The sequence below is a fragment of the Mobula birostris genome, chromosome 7 (genome assembly GCF_030028105.1).
Source record: "Mobula birostris isolate sMobBir1 chromosome 7, sMobBir1.hap1, whole genome shotgun sequence".
Classification (NCBI taxonomy): domain Eukaryota; kingdom Metazoa; phylum Chordata; class Chondrichthyes; order Myliobatiformes; family Myliobatidae; genus Mobula; species Mobula birostris.
The window spans coordinates 148,242,521-148,255,669 of NC_092376.1; the positions used below are offsets into that span (position 1 = coordinate 148,242,521).

The 13,149-nt window shown below is 41.4% G+C and overlaps 1 long non-coding RNA gene across 1 annotated transcript in view; it reads right to left on the reverse strand.

Annotated features, from left to right (window-relative positions):
• Positions 1-10,722: 10,722 nt before the first annotated feature.
• Positions 10,723-13,149, reverse strand: part of LOC140200849 (uncharacterized) — a 54,540-nt gene continuing 52,113 nt past the window's right edge. The window contains exon 3 of the long non-coding RNA XR_011886742.1: positions 10,723-12,343. This is a non-coding gene — a long non-coding RNA (uncharacterized lncRNA). The remainder of the gene's footprint in view (positions 12,344-13,149) is intronic.

Here is a 13,149-nt window from a genome sequence, read left to right on the forward strand (position 1 = left end):
ACCTTTGGGCTGTGGTTGGTAACCAGAACACTCAGAGCAAACCCACATAATCCCAGAAAGAACATGCAGCTCCACCAGATCATTTGCAGTTATTATGTTGTTGTGGTGAATGGGACTGCAAGAGTCTTTGGGAAATTTTGCTATTGACAGGGCTTCTGCTGTAATGTTACATTACACCAGAACTTGCTCATGTTAGTTCAATACAGTGCAGTCAAGATGTGTGAAGAGAGCTGTAATCAGTTATGGATGAATGCAATCGTCAGCAGCACTGAGGCTACATCCACACTACGCTGGATAATTTTGAAAACGAAGCTTTTTCTCTTTTTCTTTCTCTTTTTCTCTTCATTTTGACCCTCTGTCCCCTCGTTCATCCCCCGAAAACGGAGATTTTCAGAAATGGTCTCCAGAGTGAATAAATCTGAAAACGCCTAATATCCGTTGCAGTGTGTACGGGGTAACCGGAGCTTTTTAAAACTGCTGTCATGACGTGCCGGAACAGATGGCAGCAGCGCAGCATTTCATTGTTTTCTTCTTCTTCTTCTTCTTATTATTATTATTACTACTTCATTGTCACCAAACAATTGATACTAGAGTGTACAATCATCACAGCGATATTTGATTCTGCGCTTCGCAGAACCTAACAATTTCAGAACAGACGGCAACAAGGCTGAAGCCAGAAGAGTTAGAAATGTACTCACCAAATAGTTTGACCCATAGCTTACTAAATAAATAAGTATACTCACTTTGCCCTGTTTTCTGTCCTTGCTTGTATGAAGGTGGTTTACCTATTTATGCAAGTACTTCTCTGATGATAGATGTGTAACAGCCTAATGTAACATTGTATGGAAATACAAGATAACACTGATGCAGACATGTTTTATACATTTAACAAGGTGCTTTATTAATGCAACAGAGTTAGTCAGTTTTTCAATGTTTGTCGTCAGCCAGGTCATACTGTCCGTGAACTCCCTGTCGGTTGCCTCCATATGCTCCAGTATCTGTTTTTTTTTTAGTTTTAAGTCCTCCTGCGCGAGAGCCAAGAGCAATTCCTTATAAGTTTTTCTACTCCATAACTAAACGTGCACTAAGTATACCGTTTCCTCTTCGCTTGTTTTCTGTGTGTCCTGCACATGCCCAGTAGAGGAGATTCACCCAGATATCCGTGTTAGTGTGGACAGAGATATTTTGAAAAACGCTTAGTGTGTACGCCTGTCGTTTTCACTCGTTTTAATATAATCGATAAACAATGATGGACCCAGCACTGATTCATGTGGCACACCACTATTCACAGAGGGACAACCATCTTCTCCCACTTTCTGGCATCTCCTGCTAGGTCAACACTGAATCCAATTTACTCCTTCATTCTGTAGTCTTGGGAAAAGATGCTATGCACCATATTCTGCCATTGAACTGGCATCTGAAGCTAAGCATATATCAAGTATGCTAGTGTCAGTCTTCCCCAATCTCATTTCAGGATGGTCATTAATGAACTAGGAACTGGAGAAAGAAACAAATTTCATGACATATGTGAATGATATAGGCATAGACATATATATTTATAGAGACACGTTAGCAAAGAAAAATGTCTTAAAACAGGACCTATACGTGCCCGAGACTTTTGCACAGTACTGTGTTTATACAGAATGTTACAGAAAATTATTCCTCATGTCTGGGTGCAATAATTAGTCACAAAATAACTGATTACATTGGCTGTATAATGTACTTAAAGGTCACCTGAAATATATCCACTATCCCTGCTAAGCAGGAATTCTTTTCAGGCATCCCACAGAAAAGGTAAATGATATCTCAGTTTATTTCTCTCCACAAATGCTGTCTGAGTGGTTCTAGCACATCTTGTTTTATTTTTGATTTCCAGGATCAGTAATACTTAAAAAGGTATTAAGCTAGCTGTATATGCTAATGAGGATCGCAACTCCCATTTAAAAGTCTCTTAACCAAATCTGACTACCCTGAGCACCACGTAAGTCTCAATGGGACTAATGCAGAGTCTAATTAGTGCTCATCGGTTAGACTCAGGGTTTCATTTCAGAGTCAGAATCAGAATTAGGTTTGTTATTACCGAACTATGGCATGAACTTTGTTTTTTATGACAGCAGTACATAAAATATTACAGTAAGATACAATAAAAAGGGAAATAGAGGAATAGCAAGGTAGTTTTCTTGGGCCATTTGGAAATCTGATGGTGGAAGGGAAAAGCTGTTATGAAAATGTTGAATGTGTGTCTGCAAACTCCTGTACCTTGATAGAGGCAGGTACCAGATGGTGAGAGTTGTTAATAATGGATGTGGCACCACGATTTGATGATATCCTTGGTGATGGGGAGATATGTGCCCATGATGGAGCTGGCTGAGTTTACAACTCACTGTACCTCCTTTCAGCTTGGATAAGCAAAGACTAAAATCAGATTCTTTTCTTTAAGAACATGTTAGTAAAGTCTCACTACTGTGAGCACTTTGCAGTTCAGTAACAGTGTCCAGGTGTGGTGGAATACTGTATTAACTTATTGCATTTACCTGTGCATAGTTTGACTAATATGATCTTTGTGGTTATTCATCAAGAGTCTTAAGCCTCGTACTATTTAAAATTGCCAAAAAGAAACCCCAAGAAAAGTCCAAGTGACACAGTCCCCTGCTGGTGTTGATCCAGGCTCGGTCCTGACCTTGTGTTCTGTCTGTGCAGAGTTTAGACGTTTTCTCCATGACCATGTAAGTTTCCTGCTTACTCCCACATCCCAAAGATGTGTGGACTGGTGGGTTAAATGGCCACTATAAACCACATATCGAATGTGTAAGCGAGCGTATGCATTGAGGAGAGCTGATGAGAATGTGGGGAGAATTAAACATGGCATTAATGTAGGACCTGTGTAAATGTGTGACTGATGATCAGTATAGCCTTGAGGGGCCAAAGGACCTGTTTCTTGCATGTTTCTAACACTCTAAGTTCAAGTCTCATGTCCACTGTAGTAGTGTTGTTTCATTTAGTCTAATGTGTACATAATTTAGATTAAATAACAATTGCAGAAATTAATGTATTCAATAAATTCCTTTTTACTACAGCCTTCAGCCGTGCCAGGTTTGACTTTTCCACCAAAAGATCAAGAGTTCTCTTTCAACATTTTTCATTAATTTCAAGAAATGACTATGCAAACAAGGGAGGGTTGTAAGCTGTGACCTTACTCTTATTCATGGATCTAAGCATGAATGCATTACAATAGTAATTCTTTATGCAGGAAGACGGAGGCTCTTTGCTATTTATTGTTTGGTGCATGCAGAACATTTTGATGCCTGCAATGAATAAAATCAACATTTTGTATGTATAGAAATGTAAAAGGAATTTCTTTATGTAAAAAATATACACAGCAGTTCAGATGTTGTGCACAGTGAATGAATGTGCCAACAATGAGAAGAGTGCCACTAACAAAGGTCCAGTTCTTTCTGTGGCGATGATTTGCATGTCCTAACGTCAGTTGCTATCAGCTGCTCAATTTTAGCAGACTTCCAGCGATCAGTAACATTTAAGCAATGAGTTGATGTCCAATCAGAATGCAGAATTCTTACTACTGTACCAGCAAATCAGGTTCTGATTTTCAATTAGCTTTTAAAGTTTTCAAGAACAAAATGTGAGCATAAAAATGCCATTAAGATACGAGCTTACATATCTTAAAATGCTGAGAAATAAAATTAGAATTATTTTGTATAATTTTAAAAGATGAAGTATTCAATTATATGAAAGACAATTCATGCATACAATTTCTTTCAGGGCCAGAGTGATTGTTAAGCAGCAATTATGCCTTAATGCATGATTAAAACTTGGTTATAGCTCTTTCAACAGAGTGTAACATTTTATAGTGAGTTTTGTTTCTGAGCAATTGAAGTACATGTCTATTTATTGATTTCAGCTGATGGAGGGTAAACCTGCAATGGCTTAGCATAAGAGGGATCATGTTGATGTCACATTTTCTCCTTCACAATAACCAGTGGTGACAGCCTCACCATTAATCTAATTGAAAATTCTGGGCCTGTGTATGAAACTTTTAAACCATTTCAATTTTGGGTAGGTTCTATAAGGCAGCAAATTAATTTATGATGTTATAAACCATGTTGGTTTGTTTTGAACAGAGGATGTCAGGGATGCCAACTATATTTTGAAGCCTTAACAACTTCTCCAACAGGGTTCCCTGTTGATAATATCCATGATGTTGTGGTTTAGTGCAGATGATTGACATTACTGATGCAAGATTGGTGCTTATTCTTTTATTCGGGCAATTCTCACAATCATCATAAGGCAGGTCAAAGTGCACAACCAAATATCATTCACAATCCATCTACTGGTAGCTAATTGTGTTGAGCTAATTAATTCTGCCTTGATAAATCTGTTGCACCTTAGCTTGTGACAGTGCACGAAGATATAATTACAACTTAAGAACGTCTCTGACCCTGAACAATTTTATGTATCATTGCTCAGTTAGACAGCATAAAGATGCAAGGATTAGCTGTACAATCTTGCAAACCATTCCAGCAAGGTTGATGAGGGAGCACTGTTTGCCTGAAAATCTTTCTGCAGTTGAATAGCCTCCAGAACATTAGACATGCTACGTATAGAAAATAAGACCAAGTGGGAATTTAGACTGCAACCCCACACAGATCAATACACTTGAACTACACCGTGGCAGTTGGAAAATTTAAGTTCAAGTAATTAATAAATCTGGATTTAAAACCTAGTTTTATTAATGGTATTCACAAGGTTATATTGGATTACTTTGGACTTAGTTATGGAGAATGATTGGATATGCTATGCTTGGCTTTCCTGGAGTGAAGAAGGCTATGGAGTGACCTGGTTCAAGATTCAAGATTCAGAATTGTTTAATGTCATTTCCAGTACACAAGTGTAAAGGAGAACCAAATAATTGTTACTCCAGATCTGATGCAGCACAAAAAACACAATAAGAAAAAGATCACCATAATAATAAAACAAACACACTAAATATAAATACATAGGATAACTTATATACATACTGTAGATTAATTGTATGTCCATAAAGTGACACTAGGCACAGGAGTATCTGTACATAAGGTGACTGACCGGCAGTGGAAGTGTGGTGGGGTGGGTTACTGGGTGGAAGTGTTGATCAGCCTTACTGCTTTGGGAAAATAACTGTTGTTGAGTCTGATGGTCCTGGTAAACATATTATCAAATAGTCCAAGATCAGGGTGGGTGAGATCCTTCGTGATGTTACTAGTCTTTTTCCAGCACCCTTCTGTATATATGTCTTTGATGGCTGTTAATCTGGTATCAATAATGCACTGGGTACTTTGCCTACCCATTATAGAGCCTTGCTGTTTGCCACAACACAGTTTCCATACCATGTAGCGATGCATCTTCTTAGGATGCTTTCTACTGCGCATCTGTAGAATGACAGGGATAGAGACACACGTGGTCCAGTTCTCTTCAGCCTTCTTGGCAGGATGAGGCATTGGTAAGCTTTCCTGATTGTGAAGTGCTCTGGGACCATGAGAGTTTGTGCGAGATGTGCACTCCCAGGAGTTTGAAGCTGCTCACAATTTGCACTGCTGTGCCGCCAATGTAAAGAGGGGTGTGAGTGGTGCAGGTTCCGCAGAAGTCGATAACCATCTCCTCTGTCTTGCTGACATTGAGGAAGAGGTTATTTGCCTGCATCAGGCCTCAATTTGTTCCACCTCTTCTCTGTATGCTATCTCATCATTACCAGTGCAGCGCCTCACCATTATTGTGTTTATGGTGAACTTAACGATATGATTACTTGGGTGTTTGGTTGTGCAGTTCTGTGTGAGCAAAGTGTACAGTAAAAGGCTCAGCGCACAGCCCTGGGGGGGGAGGGCGCCTGTTTTGAGGATGAAGGGGAGGGAGGAGTGGTTTTGCATCCTGACTCTCTGAGGTCTGTTGGTTAGGATGCTAAACACCCAATTGCACAGAGGTGTATTTAGACCAAGGAGTAGGAGTTTCTTCACCAAGGTCTGTTTTACAACGGTGTTGAATGACGAACTGAAATCTAGAAACAGCACTCTGACATAAATGTCCTTGTTTTCTTTGTGTGTCAGGACCAGGTGCGTGACAGGTTCTACGGTATCTGTCGGAGAGTGGTTCGTGGTTCTGTCGGTAAGCATATTGGTGAGTATCCAATGTGACAGGAATGGGGGTTTTGATGTATGCCATTACCAGCTGTTCAAAGCACTTCATGATGACCGGCATCAGTGCCACCAGGCAGTAGGTAGTCACTTAGAGTTCTTTGGTACAGGGATGATGGTGGCTGATTTGAAGCATGAGGGGACAACAGCCTGGATGAGCCATATGCTGAAGATGTCTGTGAAGATGTCAGTGAGCTGGTGTGCACACTCCCTGAGTACTCAGCCCGGGATGGAAGAAGATGATCAAAGACATAGATAGGGTAGATAGTTTTATAGTACTGTAGAGGTATTGGTAGTGCTTTAATCTGTTCTTTATTTAATTTAAACACCTAAATTGTTACTCAGTTAAATGGTAGTTTCACTTTTTATACCTTTTAATTATTTCCATGAAAATTTAGCTAACGGGGCAGCCAATTAATTGGGACAAAATGTACTGGTCCCAATGTGTTCAAGTAAACTGGAATCCACGGAATTTAAAATTATTGGAGACATAGTTAGGGTATGGTGAAGATCTTTTTTTTCTCATGGCAAGGGAAAGATAAGAAGGCATCAGTTGAAGATTAGGGTAAGGAATTTCAAATGGCATTTTAGGGAATGGAATTTCAAATGGTTTTTGTTGCACAGAGAGCATTTGATATCTGGATTATGCTGCTAGAGAAGGTGGTGGAATCAGATACATTTACTACGCGTAAGAGGCATTTAGAGGGACACTTTAATAACAAGGTTTAGAAGGATAAATCTAGCATAGTGGATTAGCGTAAATGGGCAAAAGGGTTGGCATGGATGCGGAGGGTCAAAGGGTATCTTTCTGCACATTATGCCTCTATGACTCAAGTTATTTCATAGCTCACTACATTGCACCTCACATAGCTACCTCGGGAAGCGTCACAGGAACGAGAATACCAATGCGATCATCTCTAAAAGAGTCACTGTAATATGAGAGATAGTTCACTGAAGGAATCTGACACAAACCCCTGCAATCCCCACTGCCGCACCGCTGTGCCAGGAACTTGAGTGCTGGGAACTTGCCGCAAACCCCTCCCCTCCATTGCCACTCTTGCTGTGACAAATCACTCACGAGCTGGTGTGGAGGAATGGTGACGGTGAGTGCAGATGAGCGGTGCAGCGCTGGGATATGAGCACGGCATGGTGAATGCAGACCATTGGTGGTGACTGACGCCCGTTCACCCCTTCCTCTTCTCTCTCTCTCTCTCTCTCATCACCACCTGTTCAATCTGTTGTTTGTTGCTGACTCCTTTTTACTTTGTATTCGGATTAAAATTCTCCACACACAGGAAATTCTTCTCTGGTTAACAAGTGCAACCAAGAAGGGGAGCTCGCAGCCCTGGGCCACATATCACAGCACTGGACAGCTGCACCCTTCACTCAAATCCACCTCGCTGGCGGCCCCTCTACACTGACCACCATGGGCGAACTATTAATGGGAGAGCATGGATTCAGACCAGGTTCCCATCACAGCATTGAACAGCACACATTCTGAGCAGGTGCTTTATACTCCTCTAAAATACTACAAAGTATCTATCAGTAAGTATCCACACTCCAAACTGAGACTTCTATTACAGGTCAGCACTCTGCAGCGTGGTGCCAAGCAGGGTACTTGGTCTGAATAAAGCTTTGACTTGGCATGGTGTTTTCTCCATCAATTTTGCCCTGTATTGTTTTACAATATTACAATTAACCTGTCTTTCCAAAGCATAACGGTACAGCATATAAAATGAAGTCATTCTCTGCGGCCTTTTCTGCCACCCACTGAGACCATAGCAGTTCTTTTACCTGAGCAACACACATCAAAGTTGCTGAGCATTGTTTTCCTGTGTGAATCCCCTATCCCTTGATTTCCCCTCTGATTCGGAAGCTTATTAGTCTCTTTCTCAGTAGTATCCTTCTCAGAACTTTTTGGTGCTGACATAGCGTGCACACAACATGTTAACCTGAACACAACCATCCTTTGGGATGTGGAAGGACACTGGAGCACCCAAGGAAAGCCCACGTGATCACAGGGAGAACACGCAATCTCCTTGCACACAGTGAATGGAATGAATCCCAGTCTTCTGCTAGGGAGAACTCCGGAGTTATGTGAACATAGCAGACATTAATTCAAGCAAGAACCAGTCTTCAGTTCTTATTGTAAATTGCAAGCAGTAAATTGAAGTTCAAAGCACAGACTGTCCCACAGACTGAGACTGCATATGTATCAGTCAAGCATTAAAACAATGGGGTTTGTGTAAATTACTCTGCATCAACTATGGGTTTAAAGAATCATTTCCGTTTCATAGGGATTTTCCTTTAATCTGAGGCTGTGCTCTCAGATCCTAGACTCTCCTACTAATGGATCCATCGTCTCTATGTCCATTCTATCCAAGTCTTTCATTAAATTCCCCTCATCCTTTATGATCGCAAGACCCTGCTGGACATTAAGAAGTTATAGTTTGCAGGTTTACCCCATCAGTGGTTTGTTGGTGGAGGAATTGAAGGAGCTGGACTTGGTGAGGATCACACTGCTGCATCAGAGATGCACGGAGTGAGTGTGCAAGGCAGTTGTGCAGGCTAACAGCAAGTAATTATCTTAGTTGCTCTTATTAGTGATGACAAGAACCTAGTGGACATTGTTGATATGGAATGCTGCAAGTCCGATTAACTGGTTCATTGACAATCGGCAGGGGAGGATGCTGGGGTATGTGCATGGCCTCAGTCGTAGCGAGGATTAGGCCTCAAGCCACAGTGTCGCCTGTTTGCAGCCACCTAGGAGAGAGGTATTGGAGTCAGTGCGCTCCACTGGAGGCAATGTGGTGCGGCGTTGAGGCTGGAGCCAGTGCTGCCCTCCAGTGTTCGCACAGCAGAAGACAGGATGTATTGTGTTCGATTGCTGACTGCCGTAACATTCATAGACTCAGGAACTTGGACTATATTTTTGTGTATGACTGTATTTTACTGCTTTCTTATATGTGGTATGTCTGCCTTGTGCTGTCTATGACTGTTGATACTGTGTTTTGCACTTTGACCCCAGAGTAACGCTGTTTCACTTGGCTGTAAAATGGGTGTTCATGTGTGGTTGAATGACAATTAAACTTGAACTCGAACATGAACTGAGTACAGGCCCACGGCTATCAAACAATCCTCATGCATTAATACTTCAATTCCTGGAATTATTCTTGTAAACATCAAGTACTATTGTGACCCAAACATTATAATCAAGCACAAATCAGACAAGAACTTGATGGCAGGAATTCCAAAGACCCAACACTAATGTCTTCCTGATATTTACCATGCTTTTCCTGTCACTTTAGCATGGAATTATTTTTTTTTTAGGTTGTCTTAATCCCTCCAGTGACTCCCCCACGAGGAAGTCTATCTACCACAGACTTGCCTATTCATTTAAACTATCTGTCATCAGCTCCAAACATCGTGAGAGTATTGGGGCAATCCAACATGACCATCCTTTGACTTAATTTGTGTCTTAAGTAGGAAATTATTCCATTTGGCTCCTAGTATTTTCACAAAAATTTAACACAAGGGTCCTTTTTTCGTTCTTTCTTTTTCAATCTTTTTATTAGTATCGTAATGATAAAGATTAACATAACATAGAAATCATACAAAGTTATTGGGATTACATTGTTGTAATTGTCATATATAAATATAGACATAGAAACATAGAAAATAGGTGCAGGAGTAGGGCATTCAGCCCTTCGAGCCTGCACTGCCATTCAGTATGATCATGGCTGATCATCCAACTCAGAACCCTGCACCAGCCTTCCCTCCATACCCCCCGATCCCCGTAGCCACAAGGGCCAAATCTAACTCCCTCTTAAATATAGCCAATGAACTAGCCTCAACTATTTCCTGTGGCAGAGAATTCCACAGATTCACCACTCTCTGTGTGAAGAAGTTTTTCCTAATCTCGGTCCTAAAAGGCTTCCCCTTTATCCTCAAACTGTGACCCCTCGTTCTGGACTTCCCCAGCATCGGGAACAATCTTCCTGCATCTAGCCTGTCCAATCCCTTTAGGATTTTATACGTTTCAATCAGATCCCCCCTCAATCTTCTAAATTTCAATGAGTACAAGCCCAGTTCATCCAGTCTTTCTTCATATTGAAGTCCTGCCATCCCACGAATCAATCTGGTGAATCTTCTTTGTATTCCCTCCATGGCAAGGATGTCTTTCCTCAGATTAGGGGACCAAAACTGCACACAATACTCCAGGTGTGGTCTCACCAAGGCCTTGTACAACTGCAGTAGTACCTCCCTGCTCCTGTACTCAAATCCTCTCGCTATAAATGCCAGCATACCATTCGCCTTTTTCACCGCCTGCTGTACCTGCATGCCCACTTTCAATGACTGGTGTATAATGACACCCAGGTCTCGTTGCACCTCCCCTTTTCCTAATCGGCCACCATTCAGATAATAATCTGTTTTCCTATTTTTGCCACCAAAGTGGATAACTTCACATTTATCCACATTAAATTGCATCTGCCATGAATTTGCCCACTCACCCAACCTATCCAAGTCACCCTGCATCCTCTTAGCATCCTCCTCACAGCTAACACTGCCGCCCAGCTTCGTGTCATCCGCAAACTTGGAGATGCTGCATTTAATTCCGTCATCCAAGTCATTAATATATATTGTAAACAACTGGGGTCCCAGCACTGAGCCTTGCGGTACCCCACTAGTCACTGCCTGCCATTCTGAAAAGGTCCCGTTTATTCCCACTCTTTGCTTCCTGTCTGCTAACCAATTCTCTATCCACATCAATACCTTACCCCCAATACCGTGTGCTTTAAGTTTGCACACTAATCTCCTGTGTGGGACCTCGTCAAAAGCCAATATAAACCCAATTAGTACATGGATATTAAACCTCCCAATCTTACAGGATACAAATATTATATATAGACAAATAAACATGAAAAAAGAAAAAGAAAAGTATATATACCCCCCCAAAAAAACTGATCTAACAAGATAGACCAACTAAACTACAGAAAAAAAGAATATGGGTCCTAAAGTAAGATTTGCATAGTTCTGCTAACTTCACATCATGTATAAACGTGGATGTGCGACTTTCTATTCTTTTATCCCACCACATCTATATAATGGAAAGTGAGATTTTCAGCTTAGATCTGGACAGATTCCTAAAAATAAGGCATGTTAATTTTGTCTAATTCAAAATAATTCTTTCAACCTGACCTTCTGCCTTCAACTTCCCAATGCATACCACAAGGTTACTTCCAATTCACTAAGATTTCATTTTTGCTAAAGGAATGAAGCTTAACAAGTGACTTCAGAATGTTGTTATGAACTCTACATCTAACAAACCAGTAGAGCCTACAGGAGATTCAGATGGATTAGCCAAGCATGATTTACTCTTCACAGATTTGCGGTGACTCATTTTGACTAGTTTAAACTTGTAGAAGCATCCAGTCACTCTGTCATTGTAATGTTTTCCAGCAGCCCTACCACAAATGATTTTAAATTGACAGGTCTGTAATTACCAAGAATTTACCCTCAATTGCCTGTGCTAAATTCCTATTAAAGTAGTGGTTGCCTGTATACCGAGGTTCTGGAGTGAATACATCTGCCACTGTATTTTATGTTTACTGCCAATGACCTTGGGAGAGAAAGAATTTCTCTTCTGAGTTTCTCTCATTCTCCATTTTAGATTTAGTTTCCAATTTTTAAGCATAATTTCTGAAATTAATGAGTTTTGGGATGCCTGGACTCTCAAATTTTCTATACTTTCACATTTTTTTCTAATACTCTCATGAAGAAACCAAAATACAAATTTCTCAGTAAATTTATTATCAAAGTACTGTATGTATATTGGCGCATGGCCAAGTGGTTAAGGCGTTCTTCTAGTGATTTGTAGGTCGCTAGTTCGAGCCTTGGCTGAGGCAGTGTGTTGTGTCCTTGAGCAAGGCACTTAACCATACATTGCTCTACGATGACACCGGTGCCAAGCTGTATGGGTCCTAATGCCCTTCCCTTGGACAACATCGGTGGTGTAGAGAGGGGAGACTTGCAGCATGGGCAACTGCCGGTCTTCCATACAACCTTGCCCAAGCCTTCGCCCTGGAAATCTTCCAAGGTGCAAATCCATGTTCTCATGAGACTAACGATGATGTATGTATATGCCATGATGTACTACCCTAGAACATAGAACATAGAACATAGAACATAAAATAGTACAGCACATTACAGGCCCTTCAGCCCACAACGTCATGCTGACCCTCAAACCCTGCTTCCCATATAACCCCCCACCTTAAATTCCTCCATATATCTGTCTAGTAGTCTCTTAAACTTCACGAGTGTATCTGCCTCCACCACTGACTCAGGCAGTGCATTCCATGCACCAACCACTCTCTGAGTAAAAAACCTTCCTCTAATATCCTCCTTGAACTTCCCACCCCTTACCTTAAAGCCATGTCCTCTTGTATTGAGCAGTGGTGCCCTGGGGAAGAGGCGCTGGCTATCCACTCTATCTATTCCTCTAATTATCTTGTACACCTCTATCATGTCTCCTCTCATCCTCCTTCTCTCCAAAGAGTAAAGCCCTAGCTCCCTTAATCTCTGATCATAATGCATACTCTCTAAACCAGGCAACATCCTGGTAAATCTCCCCTCTACCCTTTCCAATGCTCCCACATCCTTCCTATAGTGAAGCGACCAGAAATGGACACAGTACTCCAAGTAACACACATCAAAGTTGCTGGTGAACGCAGCAGGCCAGGCAGCACCTCTAGGAAGAGGTACAGTCGACGTTTCGGGCCAAGACCCTTCATCAGGACTAACTGAAAGAAGAGCTAGTAAGAGATTTGAAAGTGGGTGGGGGAGGGGGGAGATCCAAAATGATATGAGAAGACAGGAGGGGGAGGGATGGAGCCAAGAGCTGGACAGTTGATTAGCAAAAGGGATATGAGAGGATCATGGGACAGGAAGCCTAGGAAGAAAGAAA